Genomic DNA, 25,731 nt, shown 5'->3' on the forward strand with positions numbered 1-25,731 from the left:
AGCAGGCAGTATGTTTTCTCCTCTCTTAATATTCCTGCTGTCAGAGGCCAGACGTCACCCTCCTTTTTCAAGGTGGCACCTAGACTCACGCTGTGCTTTTCATAGGGCTTGCCCGTTATTTGTGCCCGTTGGAGGTGCCCCATAGAGGTTGGCCAATCCTGAGTCGGTGCCCTGAGAGGGTGGCCAATCCTGAGTCAGATTCCTCTCAGGTACACTTGAAGCGGCACGCCAGTCCTGTTTCATGTGCCTCTAGCCTAGACAGATATATGCTTCTAAATTCAGGTTTAATGAAAGTACGTGCGAAAAAGGGACTTAAAGTGCATGGCTATGTGCAGAGCACAGTGGTGGCTCACAGCCTAACGATTGGAAGGATGGTGTGGAAAGCGTAAAATCGCTGGGGGACAAAAGTCCTACAGTGCCACTTCACCTAAAGCCTGATGCACGCTTCCCGTTCCCCTTGCCCAGCATCCGCAACGCCTCCTAATGAGCTGAGGTGTGTACAGAAAAGAATTTGCATATTCCCAGACAGACGCATGGGAACTGTCCACCTTTTTGATTTTCTGTGCTTTGAGCAGAGACTCTGAAATTTGGGCCTGCTTCCCTCACCGGCCTGGTTCTTGTCCTCTTTCTTAGATTTTGAAAATACCTCTCAGGTCCTCACCCTCGCAATGACGGGGTCTTTGATGTGGTGCCACTTACCCCCAGAGAGCCATATTCTAACTTACTCTGGTTTCTCTTCAAAACGAAAAAATCTTTCGCCTTTTACTAAAGATTTCCGTGGAGAGGAACATTTACGAGTTTATTCAATTTTTTTAAGCCTTACCACAGGTGAGGCTGTTTATCGTGTGTTTAAAAGAAAAGCATTAGAAATTGAGGAATATCTGCGAGTTGTCTGATGCTGTTTTTTGGGGACATGAGCTTAGGTGTTTTATTCCTGAACTCTCTGCTTGCTCATTTGCATAGACAGAGTGCAGGAGAGGTGCATCATGGGAAAGAGCTTGTGCAGTGCATGAGATTGCTTTTTGTGACTATCTTGGAATTTCACGATAGCAGGCAGTATGTTTTCTCCTCTCTTAATATTCCTGCTGTCAGAGGCCAGACGTCACCCTCCTTTTTCAAGGTGGCACCTAGACTCACGCTGTGCTTTTCATAGGGCTTGCCCGTTATTTGTGCCCGTTGGAGGTGCCCCATAGAGGTTGGCCAATCCTGAGTCGGTGCCCTGAGAGGGTGGCCAATCCTGAGTCAGATTCCTCTCAGGTACACTTGAAGCGGCACGCCAGTCCTGTTTCATGTGCCTCTAGCCTAGACAGATATATGCTTCTATATTCAGGTTTAATGAAAGTACGTGCGAAAAAGGGACTTAAAGTGCATGGCTATGTGCAGAGCACAGTGGTGGCTCACAGCCTAACGATTGGAAGGATGGTGTGGAAAGCGTAAAATCGCTGGGGGACAAAAGTCCTACAGTGCCACTTCACCTAAAGCCTGATGCACGCTTCCCGTTCCCCTTGCCCAGCATCCGCAACGCCTCCTAATGAGCTGAGGTGTGTACAGAAAAGAATTTGCATATTCCCAGACAGACGCATGGGAACTGTCCACCTTTTTGATTTTCTGTGCCATGAGCAGAGACTCTGAAATTTGGGCCTGCTTCCCTCACCGGCCTGGTTCTTGTCCTCTTTCTTAGATTTTGAAAATACCTCTCAGGTCCTCACCCTCGCAATGACGGGGTCTTTGATGTGGTGCCACTTACCCCCAGAGAGCCATATTCTAACTTACTCTGGTTTCTCTTCAAAACGAAAAAATCTTTCGCCTTTTACTAAAGATTTCCGTGGAGAGGAACATTTACGAGTTTATTCAATTTTTTTAAGCCTTACCACAGGTGAGGCTGTTTATCGTGTGTTTAAAAGAAAAGCATTAGAAATTGAGGAATATCTGCAAGTTGTCTGATGCTGTTTTTTGGGGACATGAGCTTAGGTGTTTTATTCCTGAACTCTCTGCTTGCTCATTTGCATAGACAGAGTGCAGGAGAGGTGCATCATGGGAAAGAGCTTGTGCAGTGCATGAGATTGCTTTTCGTGACTATCTTGGAATTTCACGATAGCAGGCAGTATGTTTTCTCCTCTCTTAATATTCCTGCTGTCAGAGGCCAGACGTCACCCTCCTTTTTCAAGGTGGCACCTAGACTCACGCTGTGCTTTTCATAGGGCTTGCCCGTTATTTGTGCCCGTTGGAGGTGCCCCATAGAGGTTGGCCAATCCTGAGTCGGTGCCCTGAGAGGGTGGCCAATCCTGAGTCAGATTCCTCTCAGGTACACTTGAAGCGGCACGCCAGTCCTGTTTCATGTGCCTCTAGCCTAGACAGATATATACTTCTATATTCAGGTTTAATGAAAGTACGTGCGAAAAAGGGACTTAAAGTGCATGGCTATGTGCAGAGCACAGTGGTGGCTCACAGCCTAACGATTGGAAGGATGGTGTGGAAAGCGTAAAATCGCTGGGGGACAAAAGTCCTACAGTGCCACTTCACCTAAAGCCTGATGCACGCTTCCCGTTCCCCTTGCCCAGCATCCGCAACGCCTCCTAATGAGCTGAGGTGTGTACAGAAAAGAATTTGCATATTCACAGACAGACGCATGGGAACTGTCCACCTTTTTGATTTTCTGTGCTTTGAGCAGAGACTCTGAAATTTGGGCCTGCTTCCCTCACCGGCCTGGTTCTTGTCCTCTTTCTTAGATTTTGAAAATACCTCTCAGGTCCTCACCCTCGTAATGACGGGGTCTTTGATGTGGTGCCACTTACCCCCAGAGAGCCATATTCTAACTTACTCTGGTTTCTCTTCAAAACGAAAAAATCTTTCGCCTTTTACTAAAGATTTCCGTGAAGAGGAACATTTACGAGTTTATTCAATTTTTTTAAGCCTTTCCACAGGTGAGGCTGTTTATTGTGTGTTTAAAAGAAAAGCATTAGAAATTGGGGAATATCTGCGAGTTGTCTGCTGCTGTTTTTTGGGGACATGAGCTTAGGTGTTTTATTCCTGAACTCCTCTGCTTGCTCATTTGCATAGACAGAGTGCAGGAGAGGTGCATCATGGGAAAGAGCTTGTGCAGTGCATGAGATTGCTTTTCGTGACTATCTTGGAATTTCATGATAGCAGGCAGTATGTTTTCTCCTCTCTTAATATTCCTGCTGTCAGAGGCCAGACGTCACCCTCCTTTTTCAAGGTGGCACCTAGACTCACGCTGTGCTTTTCATAGGGCTTGCCCGTTATTTGTGCCCGTTGGAGGTGCCCCATAGAGGTTGGCCAATCCTGAGTCGGTGCCCTGAGAGGGTGGCCAATCCTGAGTCAGATTCCTCTCAGGTACACTTGAAGCGGCACGCCAGTCCTGTTTCATGTGCCTCTAGCCTAGACAGATATATGCTTCTAAATTCAGGTTTAATGAAAGTACGTGCGAAAAAGGGACTTAAAGTGCATGGCTATGTGCAGAGCACAGTGGTGGCTCACAGCCTAACGATTGGAAGGATGGTGTGGAAAGCGTAAAATCGCTGGGGGACAAAAGTCCTACAGTGCCACTTCACCTAAAGCCTGATGCACGCTTCCCGTTCCCCTTGCCCAGCATCCGCAACGCCTCCTAATGAGCTGAGGTGTGTACAGAAAAGAATTTGCATATTCCCAGACAGACGCATGGGAACTGTCCACCTTTTTGATTTTCTGTGCTTTGAGCAGAGACTCTGAAATTTGGGCCTGCTTCCCTCACCGGCCTGGTTCTTGTCCTCTTTCTTAGATTTTGAAAATACCTCTCAGGTCCTCACCCTCGCAATGACGGGGTCTTTGATGTGGTGCCACTTACCCCCAAAGAGTCATATTCTAACTTACTCTGGTTTCTCTTCAAAACGAAAAAAAATTTCGCCTTTTACTAAAGATTTCCGTGGAGAGGAACATTTGCGAGTTTATTCAATTTTTTTAAGCCTTACCACAGGTGAGGCTCGTTATCGTGTGTTTAAAAGAAAAGCATTAGAAATTGAGGAATATCTGCGAGTTGTCTGATGCTGTTTTTTGGGGACATGAGCTTAGGTGTTTTATTCCTGAACTCTCTGCTTGCTCATTTGCATAGACAGAGTGCAGGAGAGGTGCATCATGGGAAAGAGCTTGTGCAGTGCATGAGATTGCTTTTCGTGACTATCTTGGAATTTCACGATAGCAGGCAGTATGTTTTCTCCTCTCTTAATATTCCTGCTGTCAGAGGCCAGACGTCACCCTCCTTTTTCAAGGTGGCACCTAGACTCACGCTGTGCTTTTCATAGGGCTTGCCCGTTATTTGTGCCCGTTGGAGGTGCCCCATAGAGGTTGGCCAATCCTGAGTCGGTGCCCTGAGAGGGTGGCCAATCCTGAGTCAGATTCCTCTCAGGTACACTTGAAGCGGCACGCCAGTCCTGTTTCATGTGCCTCTAGCCTAGACAGATATATACTTCTATATTCAGGTTTAATGAAAGTACGTGCGAAAAAGGGACTTAAAGTGCATGGCTATGTGCAGAGCACAGTGGTGGCTCACAGCCTAACGATTGGAAGGATGGTGTGGAAAGCGTAAAATCGCTGGGGGACAAAAGTCCTACAGTGCCACTTCACCTAAAGCCTGATGCACGCTTCCCGTTCCCCTTGCCCAGCATCCGCAACGCCTCCTAATGAGCTGAGGTGTGTACAGAAAAGAATTTGCATATTCACAGACAGACGCATGGGAACTGTCCACCTTTTTGATTTTCTGTGCTTTGAGCAGAGACTCTGAAATTTGGGCCTGCTTCCCTCACCGGCCTGGTTCTTGTCCTCTTTCTTAGATTTTGAAAATACCTCTCAGGTCCTCACCCTCGTAATGACGGAGTCTTTGATGTGGTGCCACTTACCCCCAGAGAGCCATATTCTAACTTACTCTGGTTTCTCTTCAAAACGAAAAAATCTTTCGCCTTTTACTAAAGATTTCCGTGAAGAGGAACATTTACGAGTTTATTCAATTTTTTTAAGCCTTTCCACAGGTGAGGCTGTTTATTGTGTGTTTAAAAGAAAAGCATTAGAAATTGGGGAATATCTGCGAGTTGTCTGCTGCTGTTTTTTGGGGACATGAGCTTAGGTGTTTTATTCCTGAACTCCTCTGCTTGCTCATTTGCATAGACAGAGTGCAGGAGAGGTGCATCATGGGAAAGAGCTTGTGCAGTGCATGAGATTGCTTTTCGTGACTATCTTGGAATTTCATGATAGCAGGCAGTATGTTTTCTCCTCTCTTAATATTCCTGCTGTCAGAGGCCAGACGTCACCCTCCTTTTTCAAGGTGGCACCTAGACTCACGCTGTGCTTTTCATAGGGCTTGCCCGTTATTTGTGCCCGTTGGAGGTGCCCCATAGAGGTTGGCCAATCCTGAGTCGGTGCCCTGAGAGGGTGGCCAATCCTGAGTCAGATTCCTCTCAGGTACACTTGAAGCGGCACGCCAGTCCTGTTTCATGTGCCTCTAGCCTAGACAGATATATGCTTCTATATTCAGGTTTAATGAAAGTACGTGCGAAAAAGGGACTTAAAGTGCATGGCTATGTGCAGAGCACAGTGGTGGCTCACAGCCTAACGATTGGAAGGATGGTGTGGAAAGCGTAAAATCGCTGGGGGACAAAAGTCCTACAGTGCCACTTCACCTAAAGCCTGATGCACGCTTCCCGTTCCCCTTGCCCAGCATCCGCAACGCCTCCTAATGAGCTGAGGTGTGTACAGAAAAGAATTTGCATATTCCCAGACAGACGCATGGGAACTGTCCACCTTTTTGATTTTCTGTGCTTTGAGCAGAGACTCTGAAATTTGGGCCTGCTTCCCTCACCGGCCTGGTTCTTGTCCTCTTTCTTAGATTTTGAAAATACCTCTCAGGTCCTCACCCTCGCAATGACGGGGTCTTTGATGTGGTGCCACTTACCCCCAGAGAGCCATATTCTAACTTACTCTGGTTTCTCTTCAAAACGAAAAAATCTTTCGCCTTTTACTAAAGATTTCCGTGGAGAGGAACATTTACGAGTTTATTCAATTTTTTTAAGCCTTACCACAGGTGAGGCTGTTTATCGTGTGTTTAAAAGAAAAGCATTAGAAATTGAGGAATATCTGCAAGTTGTCTGATGCTGTTTTTTGGGGACATGAGCTTAGGTGTTTTATTCCTGAACTCTCTGCTTGCTCATTTGCATAGACAGAGTGCAGGAGAGGTGCATCATGGGAAAGAGCTTGTGCAGTGCATGAGATTGCTTTTCGTGACTATCTTGGAATTTCACGATAGCAGGCAGTATGTTTTCTCCTCTCTTAATATTCCTGCTGTCAGAGGCCAGACGTCACCCTCCTTTTTCAAGGTGGCACCTAGACTCACGCTGTGCTTTTCATAGGGCTTGCCCGTTATTTGTGCCCGTTGGAGGTGCCCCATAGAGGTTGGCCAATCCTGAGTCGGTGCCCTGAGAGGGTGGCCAATCCTGAGTCAGATTCCTCTCAGGTACACTTGAAGCGACACGCCAGTCCTGTTTCATGTGCCTCTAGCCTAGACAGATATATACTTCTATATTCAGGTTTAATGAAAGTACGTGCGAAAAAGGGACTTAAAGTGCATGGCTATGTGCAGAGCACAGTGGTGGCTCACAGCCTAACGATTGGAAGGATGGTGTGGAAAGCGTAAAATCGCTGGGGGACAAAAGTCCTACAGTGCCACTTCACCTAAAGCCTGATGCACGCTTCCCGTTCCCCTTGCCCAGCATCCGCAACGCCTCCTAATGAGCTGAGGTGTGTACAGAAAAGAATTTGCATATTCACAGACAGACGCATGGGAACTGTCCACCTTTTTGATTTTCTGTGCTTTGAGCAGAGACTCTGAAATTTGGGCCTGCTTCCCTCACCGGCCTGGTTCTTGTCCTCTTTCTTAGATTTTGAAAATACCTCTCAGGTCCTCACCCTCGTAATGACGGGGTCTTTGATGTGGTGCCACTTACCCCCAGAGAGCCATATTCTAACTTACTCTGGTTTCTCTTCAAAACGAAAAAATCTTTCGCCTTTTACTAAAGATTTCCGTGAAGAGGAACATTTACGAGTTTATTCAATTTTTTTAAGCCTTTCCACAGGTGAGGCTGTTTATTGTGTGTTTAAAAGAAAAGCATTAGAAATTGGGGAATATCTGCGAGTTGTCTGCTGCTGTTTTTTGGGGACATGAGCTTAGGTGTTTTATTCCTGAACTCCTCTGCTTGCTCATTTGCATAGACAGAGTGCAGGAGAGGTGCATCATGGGAAAGAGCTTGTGCAGTGCATGAGATTGCTTTTCGTGACTATCTTGGAATTTCATGATAGCAGGCAGTATGTTTTCTCCTCTCTTAATATTCCTGCTGTCAGAGGCCAGACGTCACCCTCCTTTTTCAAGGTGGCACCTAGACTCACGCTGTGCTTTTCATAGGGCTTGCCCGTTATTTGTGCCCGTTGGAGGTGCCCCATAGAGGTTGGCCAATCCTGAGTCGGTGCCCTGAGAGGGTGGCCAATCCTGAGTCAGATTCCTCTCAGGTACACTTGAAGCGGCACGCCAGTCCTGTTTCATGTGCCTCTAGCCTAGACAGATATATGCTTCTAAATTCAGGTTTAATGAAAGTACGTGCGAAAAAGGGACTTAAAGTGCATGGCTATGTGCAGAGCACAGTGGTGGCTCACAGCCTAACGATTGGAAGGATGGTGTGGAAAGCGTAAAATCGCTGGGGGACAAAAGTCCTACAGTGCCACTTCACCTAAAGCCTGATGCACGCTTCCCGTTCCCCTTGCCCAGCATCCGCAACGCCTCCTAATGAGCTGAGGTGTGTACAGAAAAGAATTTGCATATTCCCAGACAGACGCATGGGAACTGTCCACCTTTTTGATTTTCTGTGCTTTGAGCAGAGACTCTGAAATTTGGGCCTGCTTCCCTCACCGGCCTGGTTCTTGTCCTCTTTCTTAGATTTTGAAAATACCTCTCAGGTCCTCACCCTCGCAATGACGGGGTCTTTGATGTGGTGCCACTTACCCCCAAAGAGTCATATTCTAACTTACTCTGGTTTCTCTTCAAAACGAAAAATTTTTTCGCCTTTTACTAAAGATTTCCGTGGAGAGGAACATTTGCGAGTTTATTCAATTTTTTTAAGCCTTACCACAGGTGAGGCTCGTTATCGTGTGTTTAAAAGAAAAGCATTAGAAATTGAGGAATATCTGCGAGTTGTCTGATGCTGTTTTTTGGGGACATGAGCTTAGGTGTTTTATTCCTGAACTCTCTGCTTGCTCATTTGCATAGACAGAGTGCAGGAGAGGTGCATCATGGGAAAGAGCTTGTGCAGTGCATGAGATTGCTTTTCGTGACTATCTTGGAATTTCACGATAGCAGGCAGTATGTTTTCTCCTCTCTTAATATTCCTGCTGTCAGAGGCCAGACGTCACCCTCCTTTTTCAAGGTGGCACCTAGACTCACGCTGTGCTTTTCATAGGGCTTGCCCGTTATTTGTGCCCGTTGGAGGTGCCCCATAGAGGTTGGCCAATCCTGAGTCGGTGCCCTGAGAGGGTGGCCAATCCTGAGTCAGATTCCTCTCAGGTACACTTGAAGCGGCACGCCAGTCCTGTTTCATGTGCCTCTAGCCTAGACAGATATATACTTCTATATTCAGGTTTAATGAAAGTACGTGCGAAAAAGGGACTTAAAGTGCATGGCTATGTGCAGAGCACAGTGGTGGCTCACAGCCTAACGATTGGAAGGATGGTGTGGAAAGCGTAAAATCGCTGGGGGACAAAAGTCCTACAGTGCCACTTCACCTAAAGCCTGATGCACGCTTCCCGTTCCCCTTGCCCAGCATCCGCAACGCCTCCTAATGAGCTGAGGTGTGTACAGAAAAGAATTTGCATATTCACAGACAGACGCATGGGAACTGTCCACCTTTTTGATTTTCTGTGCTTTGAGCAGAGACTCTGAAATTTGGGCCTGCTTCCCTCACCGGCCTGGTTCTTGTCCTCTTTCTTAGATTTTGAAAATACCTCTCAGGTCCTCACCCTCGTAATGACGGGGTCTTTGATGTGGTGCCACTTACCCCCAGAGAGCCATATTCTAACTTACTCTGGTTTCTCTTCAAAACGAAAAAATCTTTCGCCTTTTACTAAAGATTTCCGTGAAGAGGAACATTTACGAGTTTATTCAATTTTTTTAAGCCTTTCCACAGGTGAGGCTGTTTATTGTGTGTTTAAAAGAAAAGCATTAGAAATTGGGGAATATCTGCGAGTTGTCTGCTGCTGTTTTTTGGGGACATGAGCTTAGGTGTTTTATTCCTGAACTCCTCTGCTTGCTCATTTGCATAGACAGAGTGCAGGAGAGGTGCATCATGGGAAAGAGCTTGTGCAGTGCATGAGATTGCTTTTCGTGACTATCTTGGAATTTCATGATAGCAGGCAGTATGTTTTCTCCTCTCTTAATATTCCTGCTGTCAGAGGCCAGACGTCACCCTCCTTTTTCAAGGTGGCACCTAGACTCACGCTGTGCTTTTCATAGGGCTTGCCCGTTATTTGTGCCCGTTGGAGGTGCCCCATAGAGGTTGGCCAATCCTGAGTCGGTGCCCTGAGAGGGTGGCCAATCCTGAGTCAGATTCCTCTCAGGTACACTTGAAGCGGCACGCCAGTCCTGTTTCATGTGCCTCTAGCCTAGACAGATATATGCTTCTAAATTCAGGTTTAATGAAAGTACGTGCGAAAAAGGGACTTAAAGTGCATGGCTATGTGCAGAGCACAGTGGTGGCTCACAGCCTAACGATTGGAAGGATGGTGTGGAAAGCGTAAAATCGCTGGGGGACAAAAGTCCTACAGTGCCACTTCACCTAAAGCCTGATGCACGCTTCCCGTTCCCCTTGCCCAGCATCCGCAACGCCTCCTAATGAGCTGAGGTGTGTACAGAAAAGAATTTGCATATTCACAGACAGACGCATGGGAACTGTCCACCTTTTTGATTTTCTGTGCTTTGAGCAGAGACTCTGAAATTTGGGCCTGCTTCCCTCACCGGCCTGGTTCTTGTCCTCTTTCTTAGATTTTGAAAATACCTCTCAGGTCCTCACCCTCGCAATGACGGGGTCTTTGATGTGGTGCCACTTACCCCCAGAGAGCCATATTCTAACTTACTCTGGTTTCTCTTCAAAACGAAAAAATCTTTCGCCTTTTACTAAAGATTTCCGTGGAGAGGAACATTTACGAGTTTATTCAATTTTTTTAAGCCTTACCACAGGTGAGGCTGTTTATCGTGTGTTTAAAAGAAAAGCATTAGAAATTGAGGAATATCTGCAAGTTGTCTGATGCTATTTTTTGGGGACATGAGCTTAGGTGTTTTATTCCTGAACTCTCTGCTTGCTCATTTGCATAGACAGAGTGCAGGAGAGGTGCATCATGGGAAAGAGCTTGTGCAGTGCATGAGATTGCTTTTCGTGACTATCTTGGAATTTCACGATAGCAGGCAGTATGTTTTCTCCTCTCTTAATATTCCTGCTGTCAGAGGCCAGACGTCACCCTCCTTTTTCAAGGTGGCACCTAGACTCACGCTGTGCTTTTCATAGGGCTTGCCCGTTATTTGTGCCCGTTGGAGGTGCCCCATAGAGGTTGGCCAATCCTGAGTCGGTGCCCTGAGAGGGTGGCCAATCCTGAGTCAGATTCCTCTCAGGTACACTTGAAGCGGCACGCCAGTCCTGTTTCATGTGCCTCTAGCCTAGACAGATATATGCTTCTATATTCAGGTTTAATGAAAGTACGTGCGAAAAAGGGACTTAAAGTGCATGGCTATGTGCAGAGCACAGTGGTGGCTCACAGCCTAACGATTGGAAGGATGGTGTGGAAAGCGTAAAATCGCTGGGGGACAAAAGTCCTACAGTGCCACTTCACCTAAAGCCTGATGCACGCTTCCCGTTCCCCTTGCCCAGCATCCGCAACGCCTCCTAATGAGCTGAGGTGTGTACAGAAAAGAATTTGCATATTCCCAGACAGACGCATGGGAACTGTCCACCTTTTTGATTTTCTGTGCTTTGAGCAGAGACTCTGAAATTTGGGCCTGCTTCCCTCACCGGCCTGGTTCTTGTCCTCTTTCTTAGATTTTGAAAATACCTCTCAGGTCCTCACCCTCGCAATGACGGGGTCTTTGATGTGGTGCCACTTACCCCCAGAGAGCCATATTCTAACTTACTCTGGTTTCTCTTCAAAACGAAAAAATCTTTCGCCTTTTACTAAAGATTTCCGTGGAGAGGAACATTTACGAGTTTATTCAATTTTTTTAAGCCTTACCACAGGTGAGGCTGTTTATCGTGTGTTTAAAAGAAAAGCATTAGAAATTGAGGAATATCTGCGAGTTGTCTGATGCTGTTTTTTGGGGACATGAGCTTAGGTGTTTTATTCCTGAACTCTCTGCTTGCTCATTTGCATAGACAGAGTGCAGGAGAGGTGCATCATGGGAAAGAGCTTGTGCAGTGCATGAGATTGCTTTTCGTGACTATCTTGGAATTTCACGATAGCAGGCAGTATGTTTTCTCCTCTCTTAATATTCCTGCTGTCAGAGGCCAGACGTCACCCTCCTTTTTCAAGGTGGCACCTAGACTCACGCTGTGCTTTTCATAGGGCTTGCCCGTTATTTGTGCCCGTTGGAGGTGCCCCATAGAGGTTGGCCAATCCTGAGTCGGTGCCCTGAGAGGGTGGCCAATCCTGAGTCAGATTCCTCTCAGGTACACTTGAAGCGGCACGCCAGTCCTGTTTCATGTGCCTCTAGCCTAGACAGATATATACTTCTATATTCAGGTTTAATGAAAGTACGTGCGAAAAAGGGACTTAAAGTGCATGGCTATGTGCAGAGCACAGTGGTGGCTCACAGCCTAACGATTGGAAGGATGGTGTGGAAAGCGTAAAATCGCTGGGGGACAAAAGTCCTACAGTGCCACTTCACCTAAAGCCTGATGCACGCTTCCCGTTCCCCTTGCCCAGCAGCCGCAATGCCTCCTAATGAGCTGAGGTGTGTACAGAAAAGAATTTGCATATTCCCAGACAGACGCATGGGAACTGTCCACCTTTTTGATTTTCTGTGCTTTGAGCAGAGACTCTGAAATTTGGGCCTGCTTCCCTCACCGGCCTGGTTCTTGTCCTCTTTCTTAGATTTTGAAAATACCTCTCAGGTCCTCACCCTCGCAATGACGGGGTCTTTGATGTGGTGCCACTTACCCCCAGAGAGCCATATTCTAACTTACTCTGGTTTCTCTTCAAAACGAAAAAATCTTTCGCCTTTTACTAAAGATTTCCGTGGAGAGGAACATTTACGAGTTTATTCAATTTTTTTAAGCCTTACCACAGGTGAGGCTGTTTATCGTGTGTTTAAAAGAAAAGCATTAGAAATTGAGGAATATCTGCAAGTTGTCTGATGCTGTTTTTTGGGGACATGAGCTTAGGTGTTTTATTCCTGAACTCTCTGCTTGCTCATTTGCATAGACAGAGTGCAGGAGAGGTGCATCATGGGAAAGAGCTTGTGCAGTGCATGAGATTGCTTTTCGTGACTATCTTGGAATTTCACGATAGCAGGCAGTATGTTTTCTCCTCTCTTAATATTCCTGCTGTCAGAGGCCAGACGTCACCCTCCTTTTTCAAGGTGGCACCTAGACTCACGCTGTGCTTTTCATAGGGCTTGCCCGTTATTTGTGCCCGTTGGAGGTGCCCCATAGAGGTTGGCCAATCCTGAGTCGGTGCCCTGAGAGGGTGGCCAATCCTGAGTCAGATTCCTCTCAGGTACACTTGAAGCGGCACGCCAGTCCTGTTTCATGTGCCTCTAGCCTAGACAGATATATACTTCTATATTCAGGTTTAATGAAAGTACGTGCGAAAAAGGGACTTAAAGTGCATGGCTATGTGCAGAGCACAGTGGTGGCTCACAGCCTAACGATTGGAAGGATGGTGTGGAAAGCGTAAAATCGCTGGGGGACAAAAGTCCTACAGTGCCACTTCACCTAAAGCCTGATGCACGCTTCCCGTTCCCCTTGCCCAGCATCCGCAACGCCTCCTAATGAGCTGAGGTGTGTACAGAAAAGAATTTGCATATTCACAGACAGACGCATGGGAACTGTCCACCTTTTTGATTTTCTGTGCTTTGAGCAGAGACTCTGAAATTTGGGCCTGCTTCCCTCACCGGCCTGGTTCTTGTCCTCTTTCTTAGATTTTGAAAATACCTCTCAGGTCCTCACCCTCGTAATGACGGAGTCTTTGATGTGGTGCCACTTACCCCCAGAGAGCCATATTCTAACTTACTCTGGTTTCTCTTCAAAACGAAAAAATCTTTCGCCTTTTACTAAAGATTTCCGTGAAGAGGAACATTTACGAGTTTATTCAATTTTTTTAAGCCTTTCCACAGGTGAGGCTGTTTATTGTGTGTTTAAAAGAAAAGCATTAGAAATTGGGGAATATCTGCGAGTTGTCTGCTGCTGTTTTTTGGGGACATGAGCTTAGGTGTTTTATTCCTGAACTCTCTGCTTGCTCATTTGCATAGACAGAGTGCAGGAGAGGTGCATCATGGGAAAGAGCTTGTGCAGTGCATGAGATTGCTTTTCGTGACTATCTTGGAATTTCACGATAGCAGGCAGTATGTTTTCTCCTCTCTTAATATTCCTGCTGTCAGAGGCCAGACGTCACCCTCCTTTTTCAAGGTGGCACCTAGACTCACGCTGTGCTTTTCATAGGGCTTGCCCGTTATTTGTGCCCGTTGGAGGTGCCCCATAGAGGTTGGCCAATCCTGAGTCGGTGCCCTGAGAGGGTGGCCAATCCTGAGTCAGATTCCTCTCAGGTACACTTGAAGCGGCACGCCAGTCCTGTTTCATGTGCCTCTAGCCTAGACAGATATATACTTCTATATTCAGGTTTAATGAAAGTACGTGCGAAAAAGGGACTTAAAGTGCATGGCTATGTGCAGAGCACAGTGGTGGCTCACAGCCTAACGATTGGAAGGATGGTGTGGAAAGCGTAAAATCGCTGGGGGACAAAAGTCCTACAGTGCCACTTCACCTAAAGCCTGATGCACGCTTCCCGTTCCCCTTGCCCAGCATCCGCAACGCCTCCTAATGAGCTGAGGTGTGTACAGAAAAGAATTTGCATATTCACAGACAGACGCATGGGAACTGTCCACCTTTTTGATTTTCTGTGCTTTGAGCAGAGACTCTGAAATTTGGGCCTGCTTCCCTCACCGGCCTGGTTCTTGTCCTCTTTCTTAGATTTTGAAAATACCTCTCAGGTCCTCACCCTCGTAATGACGGGGTCTTTGATGTGGTGCCACTTACCCCCAGAGAGCCATATTCTAACTTACTCTGGTTTCTCTTCAAAACGAAAAAATCTTTCGCCTTTTACTAAAGATTTCCGTGAAGAGGAACATTTACGAGTTTATTCAATTTTTTTAAGCCTTTCCACAGGTGAGGCTGTTTATTGTGTGTTTAAAAGAAAAGCATTAGAAATTGGGGAATATCTGCGAGTTGTCTGCTGCTGTTTTTTGGGGACATGAGCTTAGGTGTTTTACTCCTGAACTCCTCTGCTTGCTCATTTGCATAGACAGAGTGCAGGAGAGGTGCATCATGGGAAAGAGCTTGTGCAGTGCATGAGATTGCTTTTCGTGACTATCTTGGAATTTCATGATAGCAGGCAGTATGTTTTCTCCTCTCTTAATATTCCTGCTGTCAGAGGCCAGACGTCACCCTCCTTTTTCAAGGTGGCACCTAGACTCACGCTGTGCTTTTCATAGGGCTTGCCCGTTATTTGTGCCCGTTGGAGGTGCCCCATAGAGGTTGGCCAATCCTGAGTCGGTGCCCTGAGAGGGTGGCCAATCCTGAGTCAGATTCCTCTCAGGTACACTTGAAGCGGCACGCCAGTCCTGTTTCATGTGCCTCTAGCCTAGACAGATATATGCTTCTAAATTCAGGTTTAATGAAAGTACGTGCGAAAAAGGGACTTAAAGTGCATGGCTATGTGCAGAGCACAGTGGTGGCTCACAGCCTAACGATTGGAAGGATGGTGTGGAAAGCGTAAAATCGCTGGGGGACAAAAGTCCTACAGTGCCACTTCACCTAAAGCCTGATGCACGCTTCCCGTTCCCCTTGCCCAGCATCCGCAACGCCTCCTAATGAGCTGAGGTGTGTACAGAAAAGAATTTGCATATTCACAGACAGACGCATGGGAACTGTCCACCTTTTTGATTTTCTGTGCTTTGAGCAGAGACTCTGAAATTTGGGCCTGCTTCCCTCACCGGCCTGGTTCTTGTCCTCTTTCTTAGATTTTGAAAATACCTCTCAGGTCCTCACCCTCGCAATGACGGGGTCTTTGATGTGGTGCCACTTACCCCCAGAGAGCCATATTCTAACTTACTCTGGTTTCTCTTCAAAACGAAAAAATCTTTCGCCTTTTACTAAAGATTTCCGTGGAGAGGAACATTTACGAGTTTATTCAATTTTTTTAAGCCTTACCACAGGTGAGGCTGTTTATCGTGTGTTTAAAAGAAAAGCATTAGAAATTGAGGAATATCTGCAAGTTGTCTGATGCTGTTTTTTGGGGACATGAGCTTAGGTGTTTTATTCCTGAACTCTCTGCTTGCTCATTTGCATAGACAGAGTGCAGGAGAGGTGCATCATGGGAAAGAGCTTGTGCAGTGCATGAGATTGCTTTTCGTGACTATCTTGGAATTTCACGATAGCAGGCAGTATGTTTTCTCCTCTCTTAATATTCCTGCTGTCAGAGGCCAGACGTCACCCTCCTTTTTCAAGGTGGCACCTAGACTCACGCTGTGCTTTTCATAGGGCTTGCCCGTTATTTGTGCCCGTTGGAGGTGCCCCATAGAGGTTGGCCAATCCTGAGTCGGTGCCCTGAGAGGGTGGCCAATCCTGAGTCAGATTCCTCTCAGGTACACTTGAAGCGGCACGCCAGTCCTGTTTCATGTGCCTCTAGCCTAGACAGATATATGCTTCTATATTCAGGTTTAATGAAAGTACGTGCGAAAAAGGGACTTAAAGTGCATGGCTATGTGCAGAGCACAGTGGTGGCTCACAGCCTAACGATTGGAAGGATGGTGTGGAAAGCGTAAAATCGCTGGGGGACAAAAGTCCTACAGTGCCACTTCACCTAAAGCCTGATGCACGCTTCCCGTTCCCCTTGCCCAGCATCCGCAACGCCTCCTAATGAGCTGAGGTGTGTACAGAAAAGAATTTGCATATTCCCAGACAGACGCATGGGAACTGTCCACCTTTTTGATTTTCTGTGCTTTGAGCAGAGACTCTGAAATTTGGGCCTGCTTCCCTCACCGGCCTGGTTCTTGTCCTCTTTCTTAGATTTTGAAAATACCTCTCAGGTCCTCACCCTCGCAATGACGGGGTCTTTGATGTGGTGCCACTTACCCCCAGAGAGCCATATTCTAACTTACTCTGGTTTCTCTTCAAAACGAAAAAATCTTTCGCCTTTTACTAAAGATTTCCGTGGAGAGGAACATTTACGAGTTTATTCAATTTTTTTAAGCCTTACCACAGGTGAGGCTGTTTATCGTGTGTTTAAAAGAAAAGCATTAGAAATTGAGGAATATCTGCGAGTTGTCTGATGCTGTTTTTTGGGGACATGAGCTTAGGTGTTTTATTCCTGAACTCTCTGCTTGCTCATTTGCATAGACAGAGTGCAGGAGAGGTGCATCATGGGAAAGAGCTTGTGCAGTGCATGAGATTGCTTTTCGTGACTATCTTGGAATTTCACGATAGCAGGCAGTATGTTTTCTCCTCTCTTAATATTCCTGCTGTCAGAGGCCAGACGTCACCCTCCTTTTTCAAGGTGGCACCTAGACTCACGCTGTGCTTTTCATAGGGCTTGCCCGTTATTTGTGCCCGTTGGAGGTGCCCCATAGAGGTTGGCCAATCCTGAGTCGGTGCCCTGAGAGGGTGGCCAATCCTGAGTCAGATTCCTCTCAGGTACACTTGAAGCGGCACGCCAGTCCTGTTTCATGTGCCTCTAGCCTAGACAGATATATACTTCTATATTCAGGTTTAATGAAAGTACGTGCGAAAAAGGGACTTAAAGTGCATGGCTATGTGCAGAGCACAGTGGTGGCTCACAGCCTAACGATTGGAAGGATGGTGTGGAAAGCGTAAAATCGCTGGGGGACAAAAGTCCTACAGTGCCACTTCACCTAAAGCCTGATGCACGCTTCCCGTTCCCCTTGCCCAGCAGCCGCAATGCCTCCTAATGAGCTGAGGTGTGTACAGAAAAGAATTTGCATATTCCCAGACAGACGCATGGGAACTGTCCACCTTTTTGATTTTCTGTGCTTTGAGCAGAGACTCTGAAATTTGGGCCTGCTTCCCTCACCGGCCTGGTTCTTGTCCTCTTTCTTAGATTTTGAAAATACCTCTCAGGTCCTCACCCTCGCAATGACGGGGTCTTTGATGTGGTGCCACTTACCCCCAGAGAGCCATATTCTAACTTACTCTGGTTTCTCTTCAAAACGAAAAAATCTTTCGCCTTTTACTAAAGATTTCCGTGGAGAGGAACATTTACGAGTTTATTCAATTTTTTTAAGCCTTACCACAGGTGAGGCTGTTTATCGTGTGTTTAAAAGAAAAGCATTAGAAATTGAGGAATATCTGCAAGTTGTCTGATGCTGTTTTTTGGGGACATGAGCTTAGGTGTTTTATTCCTGAACTCTCTGCTTGCTCATTTGCATAGACAGAGTGCAGGAGAGGTGCATCATGGGAAAGAGCTTGTGCAGTGCATGAGATTGCTTTTCGTGACTATCTTGGAATTTCACGATAGCAGGCAGTATGTTTTCTCCTCTCTTAATATTCCTGCTGTCAGAGGCCAGACGTCACCCTCCTTTTTCAAGGTGGCACCTAGACTCACGCTGTGCTTTTCATAGGGCTTGCCCGTTATTTGTGCCCGTTGGAGGTGCCCCATAGAGGTTGGCCAATCCTGAGTCGGTGCCCTGAGAGGGTGGCCAATCCTGAGTCAGATTCCTCTCAGGTACACTTGAAGCGGCACGCCAGTCCTGTTTCATGTGCCTCTAGCCTAGACAGATATATACTTCTATATTCAGGTTTAATGAAAGTACGTGCGAAAAAGGGACTTAAAGTGCATGGCTATGTGCAGAGCACAGTGGTGGCTCACAGCCTAACGATTGGAAGGATGGTGTGGAAAGCGTAAAATCGCTGGGGGACAAAAGTCCTACAGTGCCACTTCACCTAAAGCCTGATGCACGCTTCCCGTTCCCCTTGCCCAGCATCCGCAACGCCTCCTAATGAGCTGAGGTGTGTACAGAAAAGAATTTGCATATTCACAGACAGACGCATGGGAACTGTCCACCTTTTTGATTTTCTGTGCTTTGAGCAGAGACTCTGAAATTTGGGCCTGCTTCCCTCACCGGCCTGGTTCTTGTCCTCTTTCTTAGATTTTGAAAATACCTCTCAGGTCCTCACCCTCGTAATGACGGAGTCTTTGATGTGGTGCCACTTACCCCCAGAGAGCCATATTCTAACTTACTCTGGTTTCTCTTCAAAACGAAAAAATCTTTCGCCTTTTACTAAAGATTTCCGTGAAGAGGAACATTTACGAGTTTATTCAATTTTTTTAAGCCTTTCCACAGGTGAGGCTGTTTATTGTGTGTTTAAAAGAAAAGCATTAGAAATTGGGGAATATCTGCGAGTTGTCTGCTGCTGTTTTTTGGGGACATGAGCTTAGGTGTTTTATTCCTGAACTCTCTGCTTGCTCATTTGCATAGACAGAGTGCAGGAGAGGTGCATCATGGGAAAGAGCTTGTGCAGTGCATGAGATTGCTTTTCGTGACTATCTTGGAATTTCACGATAGCAGGCAGTATGTTTTCTCCTCTCTTAATATTCCTGCTGTCAGAGGCCAGACGTCACCCTCCTTTTTCAAGGTGGCACCTAGACTCACGCTGTGCTTTTCATAGGGCTTGCCCGTTATTTGTGCCCGTTGGAGGTGCCCCATAGAGGTTGGCCAATCCTGAGTCGGTGCCCTGAGAGGGTGGCCAATCCTGAGTCAGATTCCTCTCAGGTACACTTGAAGCGGCACGCCAGTCCTGTTTCATGTGCCTCTAGCCTAGACAGATATATACTTCTATATTCAGGTTTAATGAAAGTACGTGCGAAAAAGGGACTTAAAGTGCATGGCTATGTGCAGAGCACAGTGGTGGCTCACAGCCTAACGATTGGAAGGATGGTGTGGAAAGCGTAAAATCGCTGGGGGACAAAAGTCCTACAGTGCCACTTCACCTAAAGCCTGATGCACGCTTCCCGTTCCCCTTGCCCAGCATCCGCAACGCCTCCTAATGAGCTGAGGTGTGTACAGAAAAGAATTTGCATATTCACAGACAGACGCATGGGAACTGTCCACCTTTTTGATTTTCTGTGCTTTGAGCAGAGACTCTGAAATTTGGGCCTGCTTCCCTCACCGGCCTGGTTCTTGTCCTCTTTCTTAGATTTTGAAAATACCTCTCAGGTCCTCACCCTCGTAATGACGGGGTCTTTGATGTGGTGCCACTTACCCCCAGAGAGCCATATTCTAACTTACTCTGGTTTCTCTTCAAAACGAAAAAATCTTTCGCCTTTTACTAAAGATTTCCGTGAAGAGGAACATTTACGAGTTTATTCAATTTTTTTAAGCCTTTCCACAGGTGAGGCTGTTTATTGTGTGTTTAAAAGAAAAGCATTAGAAATTGGGGAATATCTGCGAGTTGTCTGCTGCTGTTTTTTGGGGACATGAGCTTAGGTGTTTTACTCCTGAACTCCTCTGCTTGCTCATTTGCATAGACAGAGTGCAGGAGAGGTGCATCATGGGAAAGAGCTTGTGCAGTGCATGAGATTGCTTTTCGTGACTATCTTGGAATTTCATGATAGCAGGCAGTATGTTTTCTCCTCTCTTAATATTCCTGCTGTCAGAGGCCAGACGTCACCCTCCTTTTTCAAGGTGGCACCTAGACTCACGCTGTGCTTTTCATAGGGCTTGCCCGTTATTTGTGCCCGTTGGAGGTGCCCCATAGAGGTTGGCCAATCCTGAGTCGGTGCCCTGAGAGGGTGGCCAATCCTGAGTCAGATTCCTCTCAGGTACACTTGAAGCGGCACGCCAGTCCTGTTTCATGTGCCTCTAGCCTAGACAGATATATGCTTCTAAATTCAGGTTTAATGAAAGTACGTGCGAAAAAGGGACTTAAAGTGCATGGCTATGTGCAGAGCACAGTGGTGGCTCACAGCCTAACGATTGGAAGGATGGTGTGGAAAGCGTAAAATCGCTGGGGGACAAAAGTCCTACAGTGCCACTTCACCTAAAGCCTGATGCACGCTTCCCGTTCCCCTTGCCCAGCATCCGCAACGCCTCCTAATGAGCTGAGGTGTGTACAGAAAAGAATTTGCATATTCCCAGACAGACGCATGGGAACTGTCCACCTTTTTGATTTTCTGTGCTTTGAGCAGAGACTCTGAAATTTGGGCCTGCTTCCCTCACCGGCCTGGTTCTTGTCCTCTTTCTTAGATTTTGAAAATACCTCTCAGGTCCTCACCCTCGCAATGACGGGGTCTTTGATGTGGTGCCACTTACCCCCAGAGAGCCATATTCTAACTTACTCTGGTTTCTCTTCAAAACGAAAAAATCTTTCGCCTTTTACTAAAGATTTCCGTGGAGAGGAACATTTACGAGTTTATTCAATTTTTTTAAGCCTTACCACAGGTGAGGCTGTTTATCGTGTGTTTAAAAGAAAAGCATTAGAAATTGAGGAATATCTGCGAGTTGTCTGATGCTGTTTTTTGGGGACATGAGCTTAGGTGTTTTATTCCTGAACTCTCTGCTTGCTCATTTGCATAGACAGAGTGCAGGAGAGGTGCATCATGGGAAAGAGCTTGTGCAGTGCATGAGATTGCTTTTCGTGACTATCTTGGAATTTCACGATAGCAGGCAGTATGTTTTCTCCTCTCTTAATATTCCTGCTGTCAGAGGCCAGACGTCACCCTCCTTTTTCAAGGTGGCACCTAGACTCACGCTGTGCTTTTCATAGGGCTTGCCCGTTATTTGTGCCCGTTGGAGGTGCCCCATAGAGGTTGGCCAATCCTGAGTCGGTGCCCTGAGAGGGTGGCCAATCCTGAGTCAGATTCCTCTCAGGTACACTTGAAGCGGCACGCCAGTCCTGTTTCATGTGCCTCTAGCCTAGACAGATATATACTTCTATATTCAGGTTTAATGAAAGTACGTGCGAAAAAGGGACTTAAAGTGCATGGCTATGTGCAGAGCACAGTGGTGGCTCACAGCCTAACGATTGGAAGGATGGTGTGGAAAGCGTAAAATCGCTGGGGGACAAAAGTCCTACAGTGCCACTTCACCTAAAGCCTGATGCACGCTTCCCGTTCCCCTTGCCCAGCAGCCGCAATGCCTCCTAATGAGCTGAGGTGTGTACAGAAAAGAATTTGCATATTCCCAGACAGACGCATGGGAACTGTCCACCTTTTTGATTTTCTGTGCTTTGAGCAGAGACTCTGAAATTTGGGCCTGCTTCCCTCACCGGCCTGGTTCTTGTCCTCTTTCTTAGATTTTGAAAATACCTCTCAGGTCCTCACCCTCGCAATGACGGGGTCTTTGATGTGGTGCCACTTACCCCCAGAGAGCCATATTCTAACTTACTCTGGTTTCTCTTCAAAACGAAAAAATCTTTCGCCTTTTACTAAAGATTTCCGTGGAGAGGAACATTTACGAGTTTATTCAATTTTTTTAAGCCTTACCACAGGTGAGGCTGTTTAACGTGTGTTTAAAAGAAAAGCATTAGAAATTGAGGAATATCTGCAAGTTGTCTGATGCTGTTTTTTGGGGACATGAGCTTAGGTGTTTTATTCCTGAACTCTCTGCTTGCTCATTTGCATAGACAGAGTGCAGGAGAGGTGCATCATGGGAAAGAGCTTGTGCAGTGCATGAGATTGCTTTTCGTGACTATCTTGGAATTTCACGATAGCAGGCAGTATGTTTTCTCCTCTCTTAATATTCCTGCTGTCAGAGGCCAGACGTCACCCTCCTTTTTCAAGGTGGCACCTAGACTCACGCTGTGCTTTTCATAGGGCTTGCCCGTTATTTGTGCCCGTTGGAGGTGCCCCATAGAGGTTGGCCAATCCTGAGTCGGTGCCCTGAGAGGGTGGCCAATCCTGAGTCAGATTCCTCTCAGGTACACTTGAAGCGGCACGCCAGTCCTGTTTCATGTGCCTCTAGCCTAGACAGATATATACTTCTATATTCAGGTTTAATGAAAGTACGTGCGAAAAAGGGACTTAAAGTGCATGGCTATGTGCAGAGCACAGTGGTGGCTCACAGCCTAACGATTGGAAGGATGGTGTGGAAAGCGTAAAATCGCTGGGGGACAAAAGTCCTACAGTGCCACTTCACCTAAAGCCTGATGCACGCTTCCCGTTCCCCTTGCCCAGCATCCGCAACGCCTCCTAATGAGCTGAGGTGTGTACAGAAAAGAATTTGCATATTCACAGACAGACGCATGGGAACTGTCCACCTTTTTGATTTTCTGTGCTTTGAGCAGAGACTCTGAAATTTGGGCCTGCTTCCCTCACCGGCCTGGTTCTTGTCCTCTTTCTTAGATTTTGAAAATACCTCTCAGGTCCTCACCCTCGTAATGACGGGGTCTTTGATGTGGTGCCACTTACCCCCAGAGAGCCATATTCTAACTTACTCTGGTTTCTCTTCAAAACGAAAAAATCTTTCGCCTTTTACTAAAGATTTCCGTGAAGAGGAACATTTACGAGTTTATTAAATTTTTTTAAGCCTTTCCACAGGTGAGGCTGTTTATTGTGTGTTTAAAAGAAAAGCATTAGAAATTGGGGAATATCTGCGAGTTGTCTGCTGCTGTTTTTTGGGGACATGAGCTTAGGTGTTTTATTCCTGAACTCTCTGCTTGCTCATTTGCATAGACAGAGTGCAGGAGAGGTGCATCATGGGAAAGAGCTTGTGCAGTGCATGAGATTGCTTTTCGTGACTATCTTGGAATTTCACGATAGCAGGCAGTATGTTTTCTCCTCTCTTAATATTCCTGCTGTCAGAGGCCAGACGTCACCCTCCTTTTTCAAGGTGGCACCTAGACTCACGCTGTGCTTTTCATAGGGCTTGCCCGTTATTTGTGCCCGTTGGAGGTGCCCCATAGAGGTTGGCCAATCCTGAGTCGGTGCCCTGAGAGGGTGGCCAATCCTGAGTCAGATTCCTCTCAGGTACACTTGAAGCGGCACGCCAGTCCTGTTTCATGTGCCTCTAGCCTAGACAGATATATGCTTCTAAATTCAGGTTTAATGAAAGTACGTGCGAAAAAGGGACTTAAAGTGCATGGCTATGTGCAGAGCACAGTGGTGGCTCACAGCCTAACGATTGGAAGGATGGTGTGGAAAGCGTAAAATCGCTGGGGGACAAAAGTCCTACAGTGCCACTTCACCTAAAGCCTGATGCACGCTTCCCGTTCCCCTTGCCCAGCATCCGCAACGCCTCCTAATGAGCTGAGGTGTGTACAGAAAAGAATTTGCATATTCCCAGACAGACGCATGGGAACTGTCCACCTTTTTGATTTTCTGTGCTTTGAGCAGAGACTCTGAAATTTGGGCCTGCTTCCCTCACCGGCCTGGTTCTTGTCCTCTTTCTTAGATTTTGAAAATACCTCTCAGGTCCTCACCCTCGCAATGACGGGGTCTTTGATGTGGTGCCACTTACCCCCAGAGAGCCATATTCTAACTTACTCTGGTTTCTCTTCAAAACGAAAAAATCTTTCGCCTTTTACTAAAGATTTCCGTGGAGAGGAACATTTACGAGTTTATTCAATTTTTTTAAGCCTTACCACAGGTGAGGCTGTTTATCGTGTGTTTAAAAGAAAAGCATTAGAAATTGAGGAATATCTGCGAGTTGTCTGATGCTGTTTTTTGGGGACATGAGCTTAGGTGTTTTATTCCTGAACTCTCTGCTTGCTCATTTGCATAGACAGAGTGCAGGAGAGGTGCATCATGGGAAAGAGCTTGTGCAGTGCATGAGATTGCTTTTCGTGACTATCTTGGAATTTCACGATAGCAGGCAGTATGTTTTCTCCTCTCTTAATATTCCTGCTGTCAGAGGCCAGACGTCACCCTCCTTTTTCAAGGTGGCACCTAGACTCACGCTGTGCTTTTCATAGGGCTTGCCTGTTATTTGTGCCCGTTGGAGGTGCCCCATAGAGGTTGGCCAATCCTGAGTCGGTGCCCTGAGAGGGTGGCCAATCCTGAGTCAGATTCCTCTCAGGTACACTTGAAGCGGCACGCCAGTCCTGTTTCATGTGCCTCTAGCCTAGACAGATATATACTTCTATATTCAGGTTTAATGAAAGTACGTGCGAAAAAGGGACTTAAAGTGCATGGCTATGTGCAGAGCACAGTGGTGGCTCACAGCCTATCGATTGGAAGGATGGTGTGGAAAGCGTAAAATCGCTGGGGGACGAAAGTCCTACAGTGCCACTTCACCTAAAGCCTGATGCACGCTTCCCGTTCCCCTTGCCCAGCAGCTGCAACGCCTCCTAATGAGCTGAGGTGTGTACAGAAAAGAATTTGCATATTCCCAGACAGACGCATGGGAACTGTCCACCTTTTTGATTTTCTGTGCTTTGAGCAGAGACTCTGAAATTTGGGCCTGCTTCCCTCACCGGCCTGGTTCTTGTCCTCTTTCTTAGATTTTGAAAATACCTCTCAGGTCCTCACCCTCGCAATGAAGGGGTCTTTGATGTGGTGCCACTTACCCCCAGAGAGCCATATTCTAATGTACTCTGGTTTCTCTTCAAAACGAATTTTTTTTTCGCCTTTTACTAAAGATTTCCGTGGAGAGGATCATTTACGAGTTTATTCAATTTTTTTAAGCCTTACCACAGGTGAGGCTGTTTATTGTGTGTTTAAAAGAAAAGCATTAGAAATTGGGGAATATCTGCGAGTTGTCTGCTGCTGTTTTTTGGGGACATGAGCTTAGGTGTTTTATTCCTGAACTCCTCTGCTTGCTCATTTGCATAGACAGAGTGCAGGAGAGGTGCATCATGGGAAAGAGCTTGTGCAGTGCATGAGATTGCTTTTCGTGACTATCTTGGAATTTCATGATAGCAGGCAGTATGTTTTCTCCTCTCTTAATATTCCTGCTGTCAGAGGCCAGACGTCACCCTCCTTTTTCAAGGTGGCACCTAGACTCACGCTGTGCTTTTCATAGGGCTTGCCCGTTATTTGTGCCCGTTGGAGGTGCCCCATAGAGGTTGGCCAATCCTGAGTCGGTGCCCTGAGAGGGTGGCCAATCCTGAGTCAGATTCCTCTCAGGTACACTTGAAGCGGCACGCCAGTCCTGTTTCATGTGCCTCTAGCCTAGACAGATATATGCTTCTATATTCAGGTTTAATGAAAGTACGTGCGAAAAAGGGACTTAAAGTGCATGGCTATGTGCAGAGCACAGTGGTGGCTCACAGCCTAACGATTGGAAGGATGGTGTGGAAAGCGTAAAATCGCTGGGGGACAAAAGTCCTACAGTGCCACTTCACCTAAAGCCTGATGCACGCTTCCCGTTCCCCTTGCCCAGCATCCGCAACGCCTCCTAATGAGCTGAGGTGTGTACAGAAAAGAATTTGCATATTCCCAGACAGACGCATGGGAACTGTCCACCTTTTTGATTTTCTGTGCTTTGAG

The 25,731-nt window shown here is 46.7% G+C and overlaps 24 non-coding genes across 24 annotated transcripts; all 24 read left to right on the top strand.

Annotated features, from left to right (window-relative positions):
• Positions 1–721: 721 nt before the first annotated feature.
• LOC144801590 (U5 spliceosomal RNA) lies at positions 722–836 on the top strand. Its single transcript, XR_013605395.1, has one exon. It is a non-coding gene; the product is annotated as a U5 spliceosomal RNA (small nuclear RNA).
• Positions 837–1,769: 933 nt separating this feature from the next.
• LOC144801591 (U5 spliceosomal RNA) lies at positions 1,770–1,884 on the top strand. The gene has a single exon (XR_013605396.1). It is a non-coding gene; the product is annotated as a U5 spliceosomal RNA (small nuclear RNA).
• A 933-nt stretch (positions 1,885–2,817) lies between these two features.
• On the top strand, positions 2,818–2,932 carry LOC144800400 (U5 spliceosomal RNA). Its single transcript, XR_013604306.1, has one exon. It is a non-coding gene; the product is annotated as a U5 spliceosomal RNA (small nuclear RNA).
• Positions 2,933–3,866: 934 nt separating this feature from the next.
• On the top strand, positions 3,867–3,981 carry LOC144801020 (U5 spliceosomal RNA). The gene has a single exon (XR_013604897.1). It is a non-coding gene; the product is annotated as a U5 spliceosomal RNA (small nuclear RNA).
• A 933-nt stretch (positions 3,982–4,914) lies between these two features.
• On the top strand, positions 4,915–5,029 carry LOC144800401 (U5 spliceosomal RNA). Its single transcript, XR_013604307.1, has one exon. It is a non-coding gene; the product is annotated as a U5 spliceosomal RNA (small nuclear RNA).
• Positions 5,030–5,963: 934 nt separating this feature from the next.
• On the top strand, positions 5,964–6,078 carry LOC144801592 (U5 spliceosomal RNA). The gene has a single exon (XR_013605397.1). It is a non-coding gene; the product is annotated as a U5 spliceosomal RNA (small nuclear RNA).
• Positions 6,079–7,011: 933 nt separating this feature from the next.
• LOC144800402 (U5 spliceosomal RNA) lies at positions 7,012–7,126 on the top strand. The gene has a single exon (XR_013604308.1). It is a non-coding gene; the product is annotated as a U5 spliceosomal RNA (small nuclear RNA).
• Positions 7,127–8,060: 934 nt separating this feature from the next.
• On the top strand, positions 8,061–8,175 carry LOC144800918 (U5 spliceosomal RNA). Its single transcript, XR_013604797.1, has one exon. It is a non-coding gene; the product is annotated as a U5 spliceosomal RNA (small nuclear RNA).
• Positions 8,176–9,108: 933 nt separating this feature from the next.
• LOC144800403 (U5 spliceosomal RNA) lies at positions 9,109–9,223 on the top strand. The gene has a single exon (XR_013604309.1). It is a non-coding gene; the product is annotated as a U5 spliceosomal RNA (small nuclear RNA).
• Positions 9,224–10,157: 934 nt separating this feature from the next.
• On the top strand, positions 10,158–10,272 carry LOC144801593 (U5 spliceosomal RNA). Its single transcript, XR_013605398.1, has one exon. It is a non-coding gene; the product is annotated as a U5 spliceosomal RNA (small nuclear RNA).
• Positions 10,273–11,205: 933 nt separating this feature from the next.
• LOC144801594 (U5 spliceosomal RNA) lies at positions 11,206–11,320 on the top strand. The gene has a single exon (XR_013605399.1). It is a non-coding gene; the product is annotated as a U5 spliceosomal RNA (small nuclear RNA).
• A 933-nt stretch (positions 11,321–12,253) lies between these two features.
• On the top strand, positions 12,254–12,368 carry LOC144801595 (U5 spliceosomal RNA). Its single transcript, XR_013605400.1, has one exon. It is a non-coding gene; the product is annotated as a U5 spliceosomal RNA (small nuclear RNA).
• Positions 12,369–13,301: 933 nt separating this feature from the next.
• On the top strand, positions 13,302–13,416 carry LOC144800404 (U5 spliceosomal RNA). Its single transcript, XR_013604310.1, has one exon. It is a non-coding gene; the product is annotated as a U5 spliceosomal RNA (small nuclear RNA).
• A 933-nt stretch (positions 13,417–14,349) lies between these two features.
• LOC144800405 (U5 spliceosomal RNA) lies at positions 14,350–14,464 on the top strand. The gene has a single exon (XR_013604311.1). It is a non-coding gene; the product is annotated as a U5 spliceosomal RNA (small nuclear RNA).
• Positions 14,465–15,398: 934 nt separating this feature from the next.
• LOC144801596 (U5 spliceosomal RNA) lies at positions 15,399–15,513 on the top strand. The gene has a single exon (XR_013605401.1). It is a non-coding gene; the product is annotated as a U5 spliceosomal RNA (small nuclear RNA).
• A 933-nt stretch (positions 15,514–16,446) lies between these two features.
• On the top strand, positions 16,447–16,561 carry LOC144801597 (U5 spliceosomal RNA). The gene has a single exon (XR_013605402.1). It is a non-coding gene; the product is annotated as a U5 spliceosomal RNA (small nuclear RNA).
• Positions 16,562–17,494: 933 nt separating this feature from the next.
• LOC144801598 (U5 spliceosomal RNA) lies at positions 17,495–17,609 on the top strand. The gene has a single exon (XR_013605403.1). It is a non-coding gene; the product is annotated as a U5 spliceosomal RNA (small nuclear RNA).
• A 933-nt stretch (positions 17,610–18,542) lies between these two features.
• Positions 18,543–18,657, top strand: LOC144800406 (U5 spliceosomal RNA). Its single transcript, XR_013604312.1, has one exon. It is a non-coding gene; the product is annotated as a U5 spliceosomal RNA (small nuclear RNA).
• A 933-nt stretch (positions 18,658–19,590) lies between these two features.
• On the top strand, positions 19,591–19,705 carry LOC144800407 (U5 spliceosomal RNA). Its single transcript, XR_013604313.1, has one exon. It is a non-coding gene; the product is annotated as a U5 spliceosomal RNA (small nuclear RNA).
• A 934-nt stretch (positions 19,706–20,639) lies between these two features.
• On the top strand, positions 20,640–20,754 carry LOC144801599 (U5 spliceosomal RNA). The gene has a single exon (XR_013605404.1). It is a non-coding gene; the product is annotated as a U5 spliceosomal RNA (small nuclear RNA).
• A 933-nt stretch (positions 20,755–21,687) lies between these two features.
• On the top strand, positions 21,688–21,802 carry LOC144801601 (U5 spliceosomal RNA). The gene has a single exon (XR_013605406.1). It is a non-coding gene; the product is annotated as a U5 spliceosomal RNA (small nuclear RNA).
• A 933-nt stretch (positions 21,803–22,735) lies between these two features.
• Positions 22,736–22,850, top strand: LOC144800379 (U5 spliceosomal RNA). Its single transcript, XR_013604287.1, has one exon. It is a non-coding gene; the product is annotated as a U5 spliceosomal RNA (small nuclear RNA).
• Positions 22,851–23,783: 933 nt separating this feature from the next.
• Positions 23,784–23,898, top strand: LOC144801602 (U5 spliceosomal RNA). The gene has a single exon (XR_013605407.1). It is a non-coding gene; the product is annotated as a U5 spliceosomal RNA (small nuclear RNA).
• A 933-nt stretch (positions 23,899–24,831) lies between these two features.
• Positions 24,832–24,946, top strand: LOC144801080 (U5 spliceosomal RNA). The gene has a single exon (XR_013604956.1). It is a non-coding gene; the product is annotated as a U5 spliceosomal RNA (small nuclear RNA).
• Positions 24,947–25,731: the final 785 nt, after the last annotated feature.

The sequence above is a fragment of the Lissotriton helveticus genome, chromosome 12, assembly GCF_964261635.1.
Source record: "Lissotriton helveticus chromosome 12, aLisHel1.1, whole genome shotgun sequence".
Lineage (NCBI taxonomy): Eukaryota > Metazoa > Chordata > Amphibia > Caudata > Salamandridae > Lissotriton > Lissotriton helveticus.